A 20,111-nucleotide genomic window follows, 5' to 3' on the forward strand; every position below is an offset into this window, starting at 1 on the left:
TTTTAATCATGTACTCCAATACAATTGCCTTAGATTCACCTCCCCCCATCTTGCTTACCTTCTCAAACCTTCTTCTACTTTTCCTTTCCGTTCTGTCTATGAAGTTCTCAGTTCCCTATGTACTTCTGATATTTCCACTCAATGACACTTAAATTGCCATTCTGCCTCCTTCCTAATTGGGGTGAGAAGAGCCTTACCTGCCAGATCCCAGAGGGAAAAGGGGGATTGGCATTTATTCACCTGCCAGTCAGCACAGCCAAACCAGGACACGTGATCCAAGACTGTTTTTCCCTTAACTTTTAAAGTCCATTCTGTCTTGGTGGGCTTGATCAGGTCCGGATAAAAATACAAATGGGTTAAATATCCCACGTCCCAGGCTGTCTCCGGAAAAGCCAATTCATCCTCACTTATGTATCCTTCTCCTTCTTGCCTGACAATTCCAAGAGGGTCAAGAATTTCATAGCCGAAGGGGCACCTCCTTGGGGTGGGCAGAATAGGACCACACAAAAACCAAGTTTCTTTTCCTGAAAATCCCCTGGCAATTGCTTGGTAATAATTTTCCCCAAGATGGCATGGACACTGCCTCGTAAATGACCTTCACAAATTTCCTTCCTAAGCCCTAAGGTGCTCATCAACCTATGTATCAAGCAATCATCGCCCCCTGCCTATTGCAGGCTCCTGTGGGTCTGTGCCCCTTCTAATCCCTCCCCAGCGGGTAGTCAGGCCCCCTTTTCCACCCTACTGGGTGGGTTCCTCCTCACCTGAGCGCTCAGTTCCTCTGCTGCCATCCACTACCTGCTAAGGTGTAAGGTCTGGGCATTGAGAAGCAGAATCCTTCCAGAAGGGCGAGGGCCTTCCCCTCTCTAGAAGATTTGAACTGCAAGGCCTCGGAATAGTCCCAAATGGGACTTGTCTCCTCAAAGTGAGGAGTTTCCCAGGCAATGCACCAAATGTTGTAGCCACGTGTTCCAGGAAACAAACTCACTCAGAAGAACAATGCAGATAGTGGAATGCAGTTTATTACACCGGCAGGCCCAAGGCAGAGTCTCCTCTTAGCCAAGGACCCTGACCAGTTTTTCTGAAAACCTTATATACCCCAAGTGTACGTGCCCAAACCCACCTCCTCAAATTCCCTGAAACTAGTCTGAACAAAGGAAAAGAAAGATACAATCAAAGTTAACCCGTGATTCATATGCCTTAAGCCTAGGTAGTTAACAGTGGACACTTATCAATAGGCCTGTGGTCATACCCCAATAAGTATAATAGAATTTATGATTCTATTCGGTTACACAGATAACTAGGGTATTCTTTTAGGCAACAGAGAGGCTAGGTACGAGCCCTGGGGCTCTTTCATCCAGGGGGCCTGGTATTCCAGTTGGTGTCGTTTCCGTAGATACTGGGCATCTAGCTCAAAGTCCACAGTCTGGCCCAAGATACAGTCCTGCTTTCAAGATGGAGCCTGTTCTGTCTGTTTCCTCCTTCACCACCTGGGAAGCCCATCAGTCTTCAACTGACAATATGTTACATTGGCTGTCTAACCAAAGGGAATTTCAGCGGCCCTCAGATTTTTTCATAAATATAGTGACAATGTTGGTGAAATAACTTGAAGAGAAATAAAGTGCTAAAAATGCAAGCTTTATTAGGTAACAATTTAATGACAAATATGTAAAACTTTAGAAATATATAGCACAAGGGGGGCAAAGTGGATTTTTAAAACTAATTACAAAAAGAATCCTGGAAATAAAAGAAATAGTAATTTTGAAATCTTAGTGTCAGCTGATTCCTTTGTTTCCTCCATAATAGAAAAAGCTTTTGAATAGTTTGGAGAAATTAGCCTAAAAAGAATTGCAGTGACCTAAACAGGAAGCCTGGCTGTTCCCAGCTGCGGGTGTTCTCTGAGGCTCTTCTTTGCTCCAATAGACTGGAGCGACTTTGGGCTGGATAAAAGTCAAATTCTTACCTCGCCCTTTCACTGTGGGCAGGATCAGATTCCATTTCTTTCATTATTTTCCACGCCCCAGTTTCTCCATCTGTTTAAAAGAAGAAGTAGACAAGATAAATTCTCTCTTCGATGCATGAAAGGGAAAACAGAATGAACTCAATTCTGCTTTGAAAAAATCTTTCTAAGATCTTTCTTCAGAGATTTTACTCGTGAGTACCTGGCAATAAATAACCTTTATTTCTTTTTCCTGGAGGAAAAGCAGGGTGCTGAGAGGCAAAGATTTGTAGGAGAGGACCATTGTCTATAACCCTACAATGGAAATTGACCCTTCTCTGTAAATAAGCTGATTGTAATGCAAAATTAAATTCTCAGCATTTGCATTGAATTTTAAGCAAATATATCATTTTTTTTAAGTTGGTGAGATGTACCCTTGTTTATAATTTTAAGCCTCGATTGGCAATTCTTTACTAATTGTGTTTTTATTGGAATTTTCTGAAGATTTTTTTAACCTTTAAATATTATTTAGTAGCATATAAAGAAATACAATAAGGCACTGACAGTCTTATGTTTAAAGAAAGTTCTTTCATTGCCATCAATTGGTGATGTGTAAAATAAGGTAGAAACAGAATTCTTGTTTTCTATTTCATTCCAGCATTAACTAATCTCAAAGTATTAAGGAAATATTTTACAAGTCTCCAAAGACAAAAACTCATATTCTAAGAGAGTAAAATAAGAATAGACAGGATTGCACTATATAAAGTACAATTATGTGAATTAAAGCAATAGGTTACATACCTAATATGATGTACTGTCATATTCTGGTTGCTTATAAAATGATATTACACTTAGCTTCTGGTAGTGAAGGAAAGCACATAATATAGAAATACACAACCACAGAACTATAATGAAACAAAAAAAATTATTTATGTAAAATGCTTATTTGTATGAGTATTAATGAAAAATGAAAGCCAAGAGCAGTGCTGTGCAGGAAAAGAAAAGAAAAGATAAGCAACAGCCACACTGTGACTCAGTGCTCTGGAAATTAGTCACAAAATGACTTTGTATGTTTGAGATAATGCAAATATACAGGGCAGAACACAAGCAGGAAACACGCAGCCCAAAGAGTCATAGTTTATGTGTAAAAGCATAATATTTGTATCAGAGGTTAAACGTTGTGTCCAGTTTGAGATATTGCAGAGTTTTTTGACCTAGCAAAATCTTTCATAAAACAGTTTTAGAATTCTTATATATATGCATATATATTTAATATATAAATATATAATTCCAGTGTATGATAATTTTAAGACATATAATCTATATTTTATCTAATCTTTAAACTGAAGGGCAAATAATCTCTGAAAATGTATTGGTGTGTGAAATTTTAATTAGGGGCGTATGGGTTAATAAAATGATACAAAGTGTCCTTAGGCATCAACAGAGATGGAATACTCTTAATATGAATACAGACACTTAACTCTGTAGATCTAAGAATATAATTAACTTTATAGATCTAAAAGTAAAACTTTAAAATATATACTTTTAACAATTTGAATGGTTATATGGAGAAGCCAAATTTGTCTTATTCAGGTAACCATAAAGTCTTACCAGAGAGCTTTAATGATATCTCTACTATTAGTAACTTGGTTCCTTTCTCTATTAGATATGCTGACTTGTGCAAGTTTTATATCTTTAAGCTTTTGTTTTATCTCCAATAACCAGATCAAAACACCTTTGAGAAATGTGGTCTTGTTCAAATGCATTATGCCATCAGCTGATGCTTGCTTGTTCATAATTCTAGGTTTTATTTTCTTATTGATTGTACAACAACTACTTTGCGTAGAATCTTCTAATATAAACAGTATTGCTAAATTTAAAAATAATAATCTTTGAAATGTAAAATTATTTTGTATCAAACTATAGTTTTCATAAAACTAATTTGCTTCTTCCTAAGAATTAATTACCTGATCTTAGTTATCTACACTATTCAAATTCAAAACATAATTGGACAGATGACAAACTACTAGAGGAAAAAAAGCCAAGATGATAAGGCTTTATTAATTCCCAGAACATCTAACCAAACAGTAGATGTATTATAGATTCTTTAGGAATGGTTGGTTTATTAAATTGAGTGTCACAAACTCTTAATACAGATTTCAACTGACAGCTCTACTTAATAGAAGAAAAAAATGAAAATAAGCATTGTTGCCCACAAAAGGTGGGGTGGGGGAGTAGGAGAGATAATATGAAAAGGAAAGGAAGGTACTCAGGATAGAGTTTTCAAAAAAATCTTGTTTGTTGGTGTAAATTGAATAAATTCAATGATAATATTGATTAAAAATTTAGTTAATCGTATCAGTTTAGCTTTGCTAGTAGACCAGGTCTAAGAACTGTACTGCAGACCAACTCATCTTTTCTCAATAAACGCTGTCTTCAGCCACCCTTTTTTTGTTTACCATCTAAAACATTTAACTCTGCTAATTAAAGTTGCAGCATTAAAAAAATTAAATAAAGTTTCAGCGTTGTCTTAAAAAAATTTTTTAATGTGTTATATTTTTATAGACATATTCCAGTACTATAATGATTTCTGATTATTACTATGTGCATTTGGAGAAACCTGAATCCTAGAATTGAGATGACTATTGAAGTCCTACTTCTGCATATTAAATCTCACCAAAATGAAGAAAGAATGCAAGCTATTCCAACAAGTGCTATTTCTGCTAGACCACCTCTCCTGGGCCTCTGTGAACCTCAATAAGTGCTTTCTTAGAGTGATGTATCATCTCTGAGAGTCCAGTCCTCCTATTACTCTTTTCTCCCTGTCTTCACTTCTCCAAGCAGCAGATGCTTTGTAGAATCAGAACCTAGGATTCAGCTACCAATAGGCTTAGGGCACTCTAGTCATTTCTACTTTTCTTCTTTTCAAAACCAATAAGAAAAACATTGGTGTTTTTCTTAAAAAAGCATGTCAGATCTGCTATATTCCTCTCTCCTGGCCTTTCTTTGGGGTTCTATGTTCTTTCTTTAGTTGGAAAAACAATTTTTTTAATTATTTTAAAAATGAGAGGTCCATGTTCCATAGTAGAAATTCCAATGCTGCAATATTTCTATCCCAGATTGTCCTATCTGGTAGACCACTGGCCCTGGGGAGATGGTTCTCTCTGGACTGAATAAATATTGCATGTTATTTATTGGGTTATTTCAACATCAGGAATGTGGAAGTACCCATTAGTATAGCATGATATGATGCAGTATAATATATCATGATAATATAGCATGATGGTGTTTTTATTTCTAAGCATAGACTACCATTGATCCCCTTCTGTACCACACCCTCAGTGCCACCACCACCCTGCTGCTAACCTCATTTTCTCTCTCTTATTCATGTTTCTCACCAACATCTATCGCATCCTTGAATACTATAAAAACCTATTTTTAAGTAACACCCCATTCTTTACTTTGCAAGGCTTATAAATGGAATCAGTTCAGTTCAATTCTGTTGCTCAGTCATGTCTGACTCTTTGCCACGCCATGAACCGCAGCACACCAGACCTCCCTGTCCATCACCAACTCCCGGAGTCCACCCAAATCCATGTCCATCAAGTCGGTGATGCCATCAAACCATCTCATCCTCTGTCATCTCCTTCTCCTCCTGCCCTCAATCCTTCCCAGCATCAGGGCCTTTTCCAATGAGTTAGCTCTTCACATCGGGTGGCCAAAGTATTGGAGTTTCAGCCTCAACATCAGTCCTTCCAATGAACACCCAGGACTGATCTCCTTTAGGGTGGACTGATTGGATCTCCTTGCAGTCCAAGGGACTCTCAAGAGTCTTCTCCAACACAACAGTTCAAAAGCATTAATTCTTCATCCCTCAGCTTTCTTTATAGTCCAACCCTCACACCCATACATGACCACTGGAAAAACTATAGCCTTGACTAGACGGACTTTTGTTGGCAAAGTAATGTCTCTGCTTAATCTAGGTTGGTCTTAGCTTTCCTTCCAAGGAGTAAGCGTCTTTTAATTTCATGGCTGCAATCACCATCTGCGGTGATTTTGGAGCCCCCAAAAATAAAGTCAGCCGCGATTTCCACTGTTTCCCCATCTATCTGCCATGAAGTGATGGGACCAGATGCCATGATCTTCATTTTCTGAATGTTGAGCTTTAAGCCAACTTTTTCACTCTTCTCTTTCACTTTCCTCAAGAGGCTCTATAGTTCCTCACTTTCTGCCATAAGGGTGGTGTCATCTGCATATCTGAGGTTATTGATATTTCTACCAACAATCTTGATTCCAGCTTGTGCTTCCTCCAGCCAAGAGTTTCTCATGATGTACTCTGCATAGAAGTTAAATAAGCAGGGTGACAAAATACAGCCTTGACATACTCCTTTTCCTATTTGGAACCAGTCTGTTGTTCCATGTCCAGTTCTAACTGTTGCTTCCTGACCTGCATACAGATTTCTCATGAAGCAGGTCAGGTGGTCATCTGACCCATCTCTTTCAGAATTTTCCACAGTTTATTGTTATCCACGCAGTCAAAGGCTTTGTCATAGTCAATAAAGCAGAAATAGATGTTTTTCTGGAACTCTCTTGCTTTTTCCAAGATCCAGCAGATGTTGGTAATTTGATCTCTGGTTCCTCTCCCTTTTCTAAAACCAAAGCCTGCCTTGAAGAATTTTGAGCATTACTTTACTAGTGTGTGAGATGAGTGCAATTGTGTGGTAGTTTGAGGATTTGGGGCATTGCCTTTCTTTGGGATTGAAATGAAAATTGACCTTTTCCAGTCCTGTGGCCACTGCTGAGTTTTCCAAATTTGCTGGCACATTGAGTGCAGCACTTTCACAGCATCATCTTTTAGGATTTGAAATAGCTCAACTGGAATTCTTTCACATCCACTAGCTTTGTTCATAGTGACGTTTCCTAAGGCCCACTTGACTTCACATTCCAGGATGTCTGGCTCTAGGTGAGTGATTACACCATTGTGATTATCTGGGTCATGAAATGAAATAAATAGCAGAAATTGGGTGAGTCTCCGGAATAGTGGTGTTTGTTATAAAATACTCGGAATATTTTTAAAGTTCTTTTAGGCATAAACTTCAGAGTATCCCATGAAATAAAACAAAATGTTTATATTAAAATATCATATGGTGGCTCAGATGGTAAAGAATCCACGTGCAATGCAGGAGACCTGTGTTCAAACTCTCTTCCTGTGTTCCGTCAGGAAGATCCCCTGGGGATGGGGGGGGGGGGGGTCTGGTGGGCTGCCGTCTATGGGGTCACACAGACTCGGACATGACTGAAGTGATTTAGCAACAGTAGCAGCACATAAAAGAGTCAGTAGAGTGTTAGTTGCTTAGTTGTATCTAACTCTTTGAGACGCCATGGACTATAGACTGCCAGTCTCCTCTGTCCATGAAATTCTCCAGGCAAGAACACTAGAGTGGGTTGCCATTTCCTTCTTTTATGTGCAACTGATTTTAAATATACATGACTGGAAAATGAATGAATTTCTGATTCATGCTACGGGAATGAACTTGAAATCATTATACTAAGTGAAATAAGCCAGGCATAAAAAAAGAACAAATAGTGTATAATTCTACTTACAAGGAATTTAATCTACAGTAGGCAAATTCATAGAAAAATAAAGTAGAATAGAGGTTAACAGAGTCTGGAGGAAGGAATGAATGGTGAGTTTTTACTTAATGGATACAGAGTTTCTGCTTGGGGTGAAGACTGCAAATACATATAGATGTAATTAGTGCCATGAAGTTGCACACTTAAAAATACTTAAAATTGAAAAATGAGTACAAGAAAAATAATATCTTGGTTTTTTATTTTCTGTGTCTCAATATACATAGTTTCTATCATTAAGTCTTCAGATTTACTAGTCTTTTCTTCTATGTCCAATGTGTTTATAGTCCTTTCCAGCATATTTTTCATCTCAAATATTGTTGTTTTCATCTGTGGAAATTCAGTTTGAGTCTCTATCTTCTTTCTCTATTTAATACACTCAATACTTTCTCTAGTTTCTTGAACATATGAGTGCAGCTAAAATTTTAGTTTAAATATTCTTGTCTGTTAATTCTGTTTTCTGTGTCATCTTGAGCCTTCTCATAATATTTTACTGTTGTTTGCATGTCTTGTAATTTTTGTTTGAATGGTTAATATTATGAATATTATCTTCTAAAGTGCTGCATATGCTGTCTACCAGTAAATAATATTTAGTGTTTTTTTGAGTTACAGTTTAACTATTTGCAAACAGTCTGGTTTTTTGTTATCTCACTGTTAAGCTTTGTTAGGCAGAATCAAAGAAATGTTTACTCTATGGTTAATTTTCCCCCAGTGCTGAGGAAAACAAACAAAAAAAAACTCTGACTACTTAGTGCACCAGGAATGGGGATTTTTTTAAATGTAGGGACCAGAAATATTTGCAGCTTTACGTGTGTTTTAAGTGTTATTCCCCTTTAGCCCATTAAGGTGGTTCTTTACCCAGACTTAAGTGATATTCTCTCATGTGTTCAGTAAAAGATATAAAGCTGAAGACTTGAGGCCATCTGAAGATTTCTGGGTCTCTCTTTCTGTATAGCTCTCTACTCTGTTACTCTGCCATGAATACTCTAGCCACCGTGGCCCCTCCAGAGAATATGCTTTCTACTAAACTCAGGGAGACCACTGAGCAATTCAAGAGCCTCCTCTTCCTGTCTTTGAATGTAGAAATTCCCTTCAGTCAGTGTGCTGGAGCAGATAGGAATGTAGGGCTGAAATCTTGTTTCCCATCCTTATGGGATTACTGATCTTCACTTACCAGTATTTAATTAGCTCAAATATTATTTAATATATTTTGACTGTTTTATTTTTTTAAGTTGTTTCAGGTGGGAGAATGGAGAAGGCAATGGCATCCCACTCCAGCACTCTTGCCTGGAAAATCCTATGGACAGAGAAGCCTGGTAGTCTGCAGTCCAGGGGTTGCTGAGAGTCGGACACGACTGAGTGACTTCACTTTCCCTTTTCACTTTCATGCATTGGAGAAGGAAATGGCAACCCACTCCAGTGTTCTTGCCTGGAGAATCCCAGGGACAGGGGAGCCTGGTGGGCTGCCCTCTACGGGGTCGCACAGAGCCAGACACGTCTGAAGTGATGCAGCCGCAGCAGCAGCAGCAGGAGGGAGAATAAAACCAATGTTAATCCATTATAGCTGAAAGTGGAAGAACTATTTTTCTTTAAATTTTTACTTTATATTGGCATATAGTTGATTTATAACGTTATGTTTAAGGTATACAACAAAATGAATCAGTTATACATATATCTAGTCTTCAGATTCTTATCCCATATAGGTTATTACAGAGTATTGAGTAGAGTTCCTTGTGCTGTAGAGTAGGTTCTTGTTGGTTATCTGTTTTCTATTTTATATATATAGTAAGTGAGTGTCCGTGCTCAGTCATGTCTGATTCTTTGCAACCCCATGGACTAAAGCCCACCAGGCTTCTCCGTCCATGGGATTTCCCAGGCAGGGATACTGTAGTGGGTTGCCATTTCCTTCTGCAGGGGATCTTCCCAACCCACGGATCAAATCTGCATCTTCTGTGGCTCCTGCATTGGCAGGTAGATTCTTTACAATTTCAGCCACCTGGGAAGATATATAGTAGTGTGTATATGTTAATCCCAACCTCCTAATTTTATCTCTGCCCTCAAACTTTCCCCTTTGGTAACCAAAATTTGTTTTCTAAGTCTGTAAGTCTGTTTCTGCTTTGTAAATTAGTTTATCAGTTTTTTAGATTCCACATATAAGTGATATCATATGATATTTTTCTTTCTGTGACTTACTTCACTTAGCATGATAATCTCTAGGCCCATCCATGTTGCTGCAAATGGTAGCATTTCATTATTCGTTATGACTAATATTGCATTATATATGTGTATCACATCTTCTTTATCCATTCATCTGTCGAGGGACGTTTAGACTGCTTTCACATCCTGGCTATTGTAAATACTACTACAGTGAACATTGGAGTGGATGTATCTTTTCAAATTATAGTTTCCTCGAGATATATGCCTGAGAGTGGGATTGCTGGATCATATGGTAGCTCTATTTTTAGTTTTCTAAGGAACCTCTACACTGTTCTCCATAGTGGCTATACCAATTTACACTCCCATCAGCACTATATGAGGCTTCCCCACCCTCTCCAGCATTTATTGTTTGTAGATTTTTCTGATGGCCGTTCTGACTGACATGAAGTCATACCTCATTGCAGCCTTGATTTGTATTTCTCTAATAATTAATGCTGAGCATTTTTTCCCTGTGCTTTTTGTTCATCTTCCTTGGAGAAATGTCTATTTATATTTTCAGATCAGGCTGTATTTTTTTATGTTGAGCTGCATGAGCTCTTATATATATATATATATATATATATATATGGACATACATACATACATGTATATGAGTTATTTTTTATATTGAGCTGAATGAGCCATTTGTATATTTTGAAGATTGATCCCTTCATGGTTATATCATTTGTAAATATTTTCTCCCATTATGTGGGTTATCTTTCCATTTTGTTTATGATTTCTTTTGCTGTGCAGTGTGGAAGAGCATTTTTTTTAATTTAATGATACTCTAAAAAACTAAAAATGAACATAAATAGACATATCTTAAGAGCATATAAACTGTAATTCATTGATTGTCCTGGGTAAGGTAAATATTTTTTGCTTGCTATATCTCAGTAACTATGTAAATGAGTAAATATATTTACATATTTATATAATGAATAAATTTACTATTTCTAAAAATTAATTATTTCATCTCAGATAAGCAGTTTGTTTATTATGATTTTCTGATAATAGTAGCTATTTGGGTGGCTAATATTTTACTCTCTTATTTTAGATGATAAATTAATCTTACTAGCTTAAAACCAATCAAATTGTCACTAGTTCAACAAGCATTTCCAAAATTGAGTGCTGAGTGTTTTTTATCTAGAGCTTCAAGAGTTTTGTAATGAATTTAAGATTGGTTTTACTGATAGTTTTCTATCAAAATTTCTCACAATTATCTTTCCTCCCCTGATTCCTGGATATTTGTACATATTGAAAGTTTGGAAAGTTCATTGACAGCACAAATTAAAACTTTTTTTTTTCTTTTTATTAAAGGAAACTTAGTTTCAGGTATTACTTGCTTAATTATATATACAAATTGAGACAAAAAGATAATCCCAAATGACAAACATTGCAAACAAAGTACATTTAGCATTAGAATTTGTTTTTATAATTGTGTAACAGTGGTGGCTCAGATGGTAAAGCATCTGTCTACGATGCGGGAGACCCGGGTTCAATCCCTGGGTTGGGAAGATGCCTTGGAGAAGGAAATGGCAATCCACTCCAGTACTATTGCCTGGAGAATCCCATGGACAGAGGAGCTTGGTAGGCTACAGTCCATGGGGACTCGCAAAGAGTCGGACACGACTGAGCGACTTCACGTTCACGTGTACATTATTCAAGTTTCTGTGCATCTTATTGGTTTTGGGTCTCTTTTAACATAGTTACTCTGTCTATGAGGAAAGGAAACAGGTACACAATAAAACAATAATTATGGCATGTACATCCAGGCAACTAATGCAGATTTATAAAAATTGAAGAGATAAGCAATAAGCAACTCACCTTAGAAACACTCAAGCTCTCCTTTCAATGGCAATAATTTTTTTCAAGTTTCATATTTTATATGTTTTTCTCTTAAGGAATTGCTGAAGAATATGCCAGTGGAAGAAAAGTATTTAACTAGAGAGAATTTAAATTAGCCTCAATTCACATGGCAAGAGAGGGTTCTTTTTTCTATTAGTGGTAAACTCTGAATGAAACTCCTTTAAATCTATTTAAATTTATTAATTACAGCCCTTTAGGTAGATATATTCCTAAGTATTTTATTCTTTTCGTTGCAATGGTGAATGGAATTGTTTCCTTAATTTCTTTTCTACTTTCTCATTATTCGTGTATAGGAATGCAAGGGATTTCTGTGTGTTGATTTTATATCCTGCAACTTTACTATATTCATTGATTAGCTCTAGTAATTTTCTGGTGGAGTCTTTAGGGTTTTCCATGTAGAGGATCATGTCATCTGCAAACAGTGAGAGTTTACTTCTTCTTTTCCAATTTGGATTCCTTTTATTTCTTTTTCTGCTCTGATTGCTGTGGCCAAAACTTCCAGAACTATGTTGAATAGTAGCGGTGAAAGTGGACACCCTTGTCTTGTTCCTGACTTTAGGGGAAATGCTTTCAATTTTTCACCATTGAGGATAATGTTTGCTGTGGGTTTGTCATAGATAGCTTTTATTATGTTGAGATATGTTCCTTCTATTCCTGCTTTCTGGAGAGTTTTTATCATAAATGGATGTTGAATTTTGTCAAAGGCCTTCTCTGCATCTATTGAGATAATCATATGGTTTTTATTTTTCAATTTGTTAATGTGGTGAATTACATTGATTGATTTGCAGATATTGAAGAATCCTTGCATCCCTGGGATAAAGCCCACTTGGTCGTGGTGTATGATCTTTTTAATGTGTTGTTGGATTCTGATTGCTAGAATTTTGTTGAGGATTTTTGCATCTATGTTCATCAGAGATATTGGCCTGTAGTTTTCTTTTTTTGTGACATCTTTGTCAGGTTTTGGTATTAGGGTGATGGTGGCCTCATAGAATGAGTTTGGAAGTTTACCTTCCTCTGCAATTTTCTGGAAGAGTTTGAGTAGGATAGGTGTTAGCTCTTCTCGAAATTTTTGGTAGAATTCAGCTGTGAAGCCATCTGGACCTGGGCTTTTGTTTGCTGGAAGATTTCTGATTACAGTATCAATTTCCGTGCTTGTGATGGGTCTGTTAAGATTTTCGATTTCTTCCTGGTTCAGTTTTGGAAAATTGTACTTTTCTAAGAATTTGTCCATTTCTTCCACGTTGTCCATTTTATTGGCATACAACTGCTGATAGTAGTCTCTTATGATCCTTTGTATTTCTGTGTTGTCTGTTGTAATCTCTCCATTTTCATTTCTAATTTTATTGATTTGATTTTTCTCTCTTTGCTTCTTGATGAGTCTGGCTAATGGTTTGTCAATTTTATTTATCCTTTCAAAGAACCAGCTTTTGGCTTTGTTGATTTTTGCTATGGTCTCTTTTGTTTCTTTTGCATTTATTTCTGCCCTAATTTTTAAGATTTCTTTCCTTCTACTAACTCTGGGGTTCTCCAACTCTTCCTTTTCTAGTTGCTTTAGTTGTAGAGTTAGGTTATTTATTTGACTTTTTTCTTGTTTCTTGAGGTAGGCCTGTATTGCTATGAACTTTCCTCTTAGCACTGCTTTTATAGTGTCCCACAGGTTTTGGGTTGTTGTGTTTTCATTTTCATTAGTTTCTATGCATCTGCAGCTCAACTCCAGAAAATAAACGACCCAATCAAAAAATGGGCCAAAGAACTAAATAGACATTTCTCCAAAGAAGACATACGGATGGCTAAAAACACATGAAAAGATGCTCAACATCACTCATTATTAGAGAAATGCAAATCAAAACCACAATGAGGTACCACTTCACACCAGTCAGAATGGCTGCGATCCAAAAATCTGCAAGCAATAAACGCTGGAGAGGGTGTGGAGAAAAGGGAACCCTCCTACACTGTTGGTGGGAATGCAAACTAGTACAGCCACTATGGAGAACAGTGTGGAGATTCCTTAAAAAATTGCAAATAGAACTACCTTATGACCCAGCAATCCCACTTCTGGGCATACACACCGAGGAAACCAGAATTGAAAGAGACACATGTACCCCAATGTTCATCGCAGCACTGTTTATAATAGCCAGGACATGGAAACAACCTAGATGTCCATCAGCAGATGAATGGATAAGAAAGCTGTGGTACATATGCACAATGGAATATTACTCAGCCGTTAAAAAGAATTCATTTGAATCAGTTCTGATGAGATGGATGAAACTGGAGCCGATTATACAGAGTGAAGTAAGCCAGAAAGAAAAACACCAATACAGTATACTAACACATATATATGGAATTTAGGAAGATGGCAATGACGACCCTGTATGCAAGACAGGGAAAGAGACACAGATGTGTATAACGAACTTTTGGACTCAGAGGGAGAGGGAGAGGGTGGGATGATTTGGGAGAATGACATTCTAACATGTATACTATCATGTGAATTGAATTGCCAGTCTATGTCTGACGCAGGATGCAGCATGCTTGGGGCTGGTGCATGGGGATGACCCAGAAAGATGTTATGGGGAGGGAGGTGGAAGGGGGGTTCATGTTTGGGAATGCATGTAAGAATTAAAGATTTTAAAATTTAAAAAATAAAAAACTAAAAAAAAAAATAATAATTACAGCCCTAAAGAAAGTAAAAGTTTCCTTAGATACCAGTGTTTGCCCTGCCACTACTATGTCAACCTTGCTCTCCCATCCTCTCTTGCCTGCATTCCATATTACTATCTCCTTATTCAGAGGATGAAGAGATACAAGTGACATCTCTCCTTCTGAATGGAAGCCTCATCTGAAAAGATATGAGTGAATGAGCATTCACGAATGGTCCTCAAAAATGTGTGAGAAAAATATCTGAGCCATGTGTGTATTTGTTCCTTAGAAAGGAATCAATAATTTTCCTCAGATCCCTCAGGATCTTACACATAACCATGAAAATTGTATCTGAACATGATAATATTCAAGGAAAGCAGTTTATAGCATTAGGATCAAAAAGAGTGTCAAGTAATAATATATCCTGAACATGTCCATTAAGTCAGGTGATGCCATCTACCCATATCATCCTCAGTCATCCTCTTCTCCTCCTGCATTCAGTCTTTCCCAGGATCAGGGTCTTTTCAAATGTCAATTCTTCACATCAGGTGGCCAAAGTATTGAGCTTCAACTTAAGCATCAGGCCATCCAGTGAATATTCAGGATTGATTTCCTTTAGGAAGGACGGGTTGGATCTCCTTGCAGTCCCAAGGGACTCTCAAGAGTCTTCTCCAACACCACAGTTCAAAAGCATCAATTACAATTCAAAATTATACTTGAATAAGCAAATTCAATTTTTAACATCTTTCAAGCTGAGCATTAACTGCATACTTCTCTTAACGTTTTTTTGACATGTATACTGCTGTGTTTGTTTGTTTGTTTGTGGCTCTACTGGGTCTTCATTGCTGCATCCAGACTTTGTCTAGTTGAGGAGGGTGGGGGCTATTCTCTAGTTGTGGTACATGGGCTTCTCATTGCAGTGGCTTTTCTTTTAGTGGAGCACAGGCTTTAGTAGTTGCAGCACACCGGTTTAGTAGTTTTGACTTGCTGGATCTAGGGCATGTGAGCTCTAGAGCAAAGGCTCAGTAGCTGTGATACTCAAGCCTAGTTGCTCTGCAACATATAGGATCTCTCCTGACCAGGGGTTGAACCTGTGTCCCCAGTACAGGCAGAAGGATCCTTATCCACTACACCACCATGAAAGTCCTAACTGTATACTTTTTATATATTAGATCTTTTGCAGGATAAAAAAATGTGTACAGTGTGATAAATTGTTGTCATTTATAAATCAACCTAATTATTAGGATTGAAAGTAATGTAGTACAAAATTAAAACTCTGGTCTTCATTGTAAGAAAATTGCAATCAGTAAAATTAACTAGCCTTTTAACAAGAACATACTATCGGATTCCTGGTTATGTGTTGGTAGAATTTGGATAGGGGAAAATGGAATGGCACTTTAGAGAAACTAGCTGATTTTTATAAAAATATAAAATAATGAACATTCAATGTGAGGACCCAAGAGAAAACAGAACTCTTTATAGGACGCTATAAATAAAAAATGAGGTAGCAACAGTTTCCTTTCATTCTCTTGAGACCATAGTTCATTCTTTCACAGGTCTGACATTTTAGTCTGAATGGAAATGCTGAAGATCAACAGTTCCTGGAAGACTGTGACTCAGCTGCCTGGAGCGCCCCATTCCTTTACAATGATAATTCAGAAAGTTGAACTCAGGATGTCATCTTAACACATGGGTGTAGTCACCAACAGCTGCAGTACCAGTCTTGAACTAAGCTCAGGTATTTTTCACTATAGCACAATCAGAAATTCTCAGGTTTTTCACATTAAGATTTATTTCACTCACAATTGCACTCACTGAAGAGGGAGAAAATTGATCATTATTGGTTCAATATGTTTACTGTACTTAAGTATAAAACTCTAGCTAATATTTGGAATCATAATACTTTCATAATCAGACACAAAGTTACCTGATCATTTATCTGAAACCAAAATGTTATAAATATCTAGCCTTAGGCATATTGAGTGTAAATTTTGCTTCTCTTTACCTCAAGGAAGTGATAGTATGAGAATATTTTGTGGGAAATTCCTATACATGGACTAACATGTTGCTCTCTTTTTCTTATAATACAACTGATACTCTCAAAGGCAGATAGTATAGAAGTTTCCAATGTGTTTGTCTGAGCATAGAAAATCTAGGATTGCAACAGACTTTAAAAGGAAATGAGGAAGCAGACTTGACTTTATCTATTCATCTTTTTAAAATTTAAAAAAGGTAATATCAACTTGAATTATATAAGCTATTAATCAAAGTCTTAATTAAAACCCTGTTAGGAAGGTCTCAACTGTCTTTCTGTGTCTTTCCAAAATACATATGCTGCTGCTTAAGATGTTACAGTTCAGTCGCTCAGTAGTGTCTGACTCTTTGCAACCACGTGAACTGCAGTATGTCAGGCTTCCCTTTCCATCTGCAACTCCCGGACCTTGCTCAAACTCATGTCCATCGAGTTGGTGATGCCATCCAACCATCTCATCCTCTGTTATCCCCTTCTTCCCCTGCCTTCAATCTTTCCCAGCATCAAGGTCTTTTCCAATGAGTCAGTTCTTCACATCAGGTGGCCAAAGTATTGGGGTTTCAGCTTCAGCATCAGTCTTTCCAATGAATACACTCAGCATTAATTAATAGATTAACTGATTAATTATGTAATCAAGAGATTGATTGATGGACATATAAGAGAAACAGTGGTCCTGAAATACATTTTCTTTTTATTTTAAATTAATTTATTTATTTTAGTTGGAGGCTAATTACTTGCCATACATTGACATGAATGTGTCATGGGTATACATGTGTCCCCCTCCTGAACCCCCCTCTCCCCTCCCTCCCCATTCCATCCTTCAGGGTTGTCCCAGTGCAATGGCTTTGAGTGCCCTGTTTCATGCATCGAACTTGAACTGCTGATCTGTTTCACATATGGTAATATACATGTTTCAATTCTAGTCTCTCAAATCATCTCACCCTCGCCTTCTCCCACAGAGTCCTTTATATCTGTATCTCTTTTGCTGTCTCACATATAGGGTCATCGTTACCATCTTTCTAAATTCCATATTTATGCATTAATATACTGTATTGGTAATTTTCTTTCTGGCCTACTTCACTCTGTATAGTAGGCTCCAGTTTCATCGAGCTCATTAGAACTGATTCAGATGTATTCTTTTTAATGGCTGAGTAATATTCCATTGTGTATATGTACCACCACTTTCTTATCCATTCATCTGCCGATGGATATCTAGGTTGCTTCCATGTCCTGGCTATTATAAACAGTGCTGTGATGAACATTGGGGTACATGTGCCTCTTTCAATTCTGGTTTCCTCAGTGTGTATGCCCACCAGTGTGATTGCTGGGTCCTATGGTATTTCTGCTTCCAGTTTTTTAAGTAATCTCCACACTGTTCTCCATAGTGGCTGTACAAGTTTGAGTTTATTTTTGTGTATGGTGTTAGAAAGTGTTCTAGTTTCATTCTTTCACAGGTGGTTGATCAGTTTTCCCAGCACCATTTGTTAAAGAGATTGTCTTTTCTCCATTGTATATTCTTGCCTCCTTTGTCGAAGATAAGGTGTCCATAGGTTCATGTATTTATCTCTGGGCTTTTTACTTCCATTTATTTCCATTCTCTTATTTCCATTGATCTATATTTCTGTCTTTGTGCCAATACCATACTGTCTTGATGACTGGCTTTGTAGTATAGCGTGAAGTCAGGCAGGTTGATTCCTCCAGTTCCAGTCTTCTTTCTCAAGATTGCTTTTGGCTATTTGAGGTTTTTTTTCATTTCCATACAACTTGTGAAATTATTTGTTCTAGTTCTGTGAAAAATACTATTAGCTTGATTTGGATTGCATTGAATATGTAGATTGCTTTGGGTAGTACACTCATGTTCACTATATTGATTCTTCCAATCCATGAACATGGTATATTTCTCCATCTATTTGTGTCACTTTTGATTTCTTCCACCAGTGTGTTATAGTTTTCTATATATAGGTCTTTTGTTTTTTAGGTAGATTTGTTCCTAATTATTTTGTTCCTTTTGTCACAGTGGTGAACAGAATTGTTTCCTTAATTTCTCTTTCTGTTTTCTCATTGTTAGTGTATAGGAATGCAAGGGATTTCTGTGTATTAATTTTATATCCTGCAACTTTACTGTATTAATTGATTAGCTCTAGTAATTTTCTGGTGTTCTCTTTAGAGTTTTCCATGTAGAGGATCATGTCATCTGCAAACAGTGAAAGTTTTACTTCTTCTTTTCCAATCTGCATTCCTTTTATTTCTTTGTCTTCTCTGATTGCTGTGGCTAAAACTTCCAAAACTATGTTGAATAGTAGTGGTGAGAGTGAGCACCCTTGTCCTGTTCCTAAAAGCATTTAGGGGAAATGCTTTCAATTTTTCACCATTGAGGATAGTGTTTGCTGTGGGTTTATCATACATGGCTTTTATTATGTTGAGGTATATTCCTTCTATGCCTGCTTTCTGGAGGTTTTTTATCATAAATGGATGTTGAATTTTGTCAAAGGCTTTCTCTGCATCTATTGAGATAATCATATGGTTTTTATCTTTTAATCTGTTAATGTGGTGTATCACATTGATTTGTAAATATTGAAGAATCCTTGCATTGCTTGATAAAGCCCTCTTGGTCATGATGTATGATATTTTTAATATGATGTTGGATTTTGTTTGCTAGAATTTTGTTAAGGATTTTTGCATCTATGTTCATCAGAGATATTGGCCTGTAGTTTTCTTTTTTTGTGTGTGGCATCTTTGTCTGGTTTTGGTGAAATACTATTTTCTTACCCTACTAAATAATGAATGCCTAGAAGAGCAGAAACAAGTGGGAGGAAAAATAGAAGTAGCCAAAGGTCTTACTGTATAATGTTCTTTCCTATTATGGACAGTAATGATAATAGAGAAAGACATAGTAAATATATTCACAACTTTTCTTCTCTCACACCAAAATTCATTGTTTTTCTTTGTATTTTTTCATTTTGTTTGGCATTACTGGCATTAGTAGTTGAGCAGAATTAAATTCTCAGAAATCTCCAGTTTGGTTTAGACATATAAAACCATATTTTGTTTATCCATCTATTTATTTATATTCCCACTTAAAGGAAAGAAATGAAAATAGCATACTATGAAGATCTTTGCTGTTAAGTAAACTGGATTAAGGGGATTCCCTGATAGCTCAGTTGGTAAATAATCGCCTGCAATGCAGGAGACCCCAGTTCAATTCCTGGGTCAGGAAGATCTGCTGACGAAGGGATAGGCTACCCACTCCAGTATTTTGGGGCTTCCCTGGTGGCTCAGCTGGTAAAGAATCCGTCTGCAATGTGGGAGACCTGGGTTCGATTGCTGGGTTGGGAAGATCCCTTGGGGAAAGGAAAGGCTACCCACTCCAGTATTCTGGCCTGGAGAATTCGGGCCAGAATATACAGTCCATGGGGCTGCAAAGAGTCAGGCACAGCTGAGTGACTTTCACTTTCAAACTTGATTAAATTAAGAGTTCCTGTGATGAGAAAAGATGAATTCAAATAAATGATTACCTCCTTCTCTTGAAAAAATGTCATAATATTTTTTATAATTTTATACATTTTGGCTGTTGGGTTTTCATTGCTGTGCAGGCTTTCCTCAAGTTGCAGGGAGCAGGGGCCACTCTTTGGTGGGGTGCATGGTCTTCTCCTTGCATTGGCTTCTCTGTTGCAGAGTACAGGCTCTAGGCTCACAGGCTTCAGTAGCTGCAGCACAGGGGCTCAGTAGTTGTGCTTCTCAGGCTCTAGAGCACAGGAGCTAGAAATATTTCTCAATAGCTGTGGCACAGGGGCTCAATTGCTCTGTGGCATG

At 37.2% G+C, this 20,111-nt stretch overlaps 1 protein-coding gene across 1 annotated transcript in view; it reads left to right on the plus strand.

Moving 5' to 3' along the window:
* Positions 1 to 1,918: 1,918 nt before the first annotated feature.
* The window catches only part of TFPI (tissue factor pathway inhibitor), an 87,857-nt gene continuing 69,664 nt past the window's right edge, over positions 1,919 to 20,111 (plus strand). Inside the window, exon 1 of the mRNA XM_004005355.6 lies at positions 1,919 to 2,151. The gene's annotated coding sequence lies outside the window, so the exon portion shown is untranslated. The remainder of the gene's footprint in view (positions 2,152 to 20,111) is intronic.

This window comes from Ovis aries, chromosome 2 (assembly GCF_016772045.2).
Source record: "Ovis aries strain OAR_USU_Benz2616 breed Rambouillet chromosome 2, ARS-UI_Ramb_v3.0, whole genome shotgun sequence".
Lineage (NCBI taxonomy): Eukaryota > Metazoa > Chordata > Mammalia > Artiodactyla > Bovidae > Ovis > Ovis aries.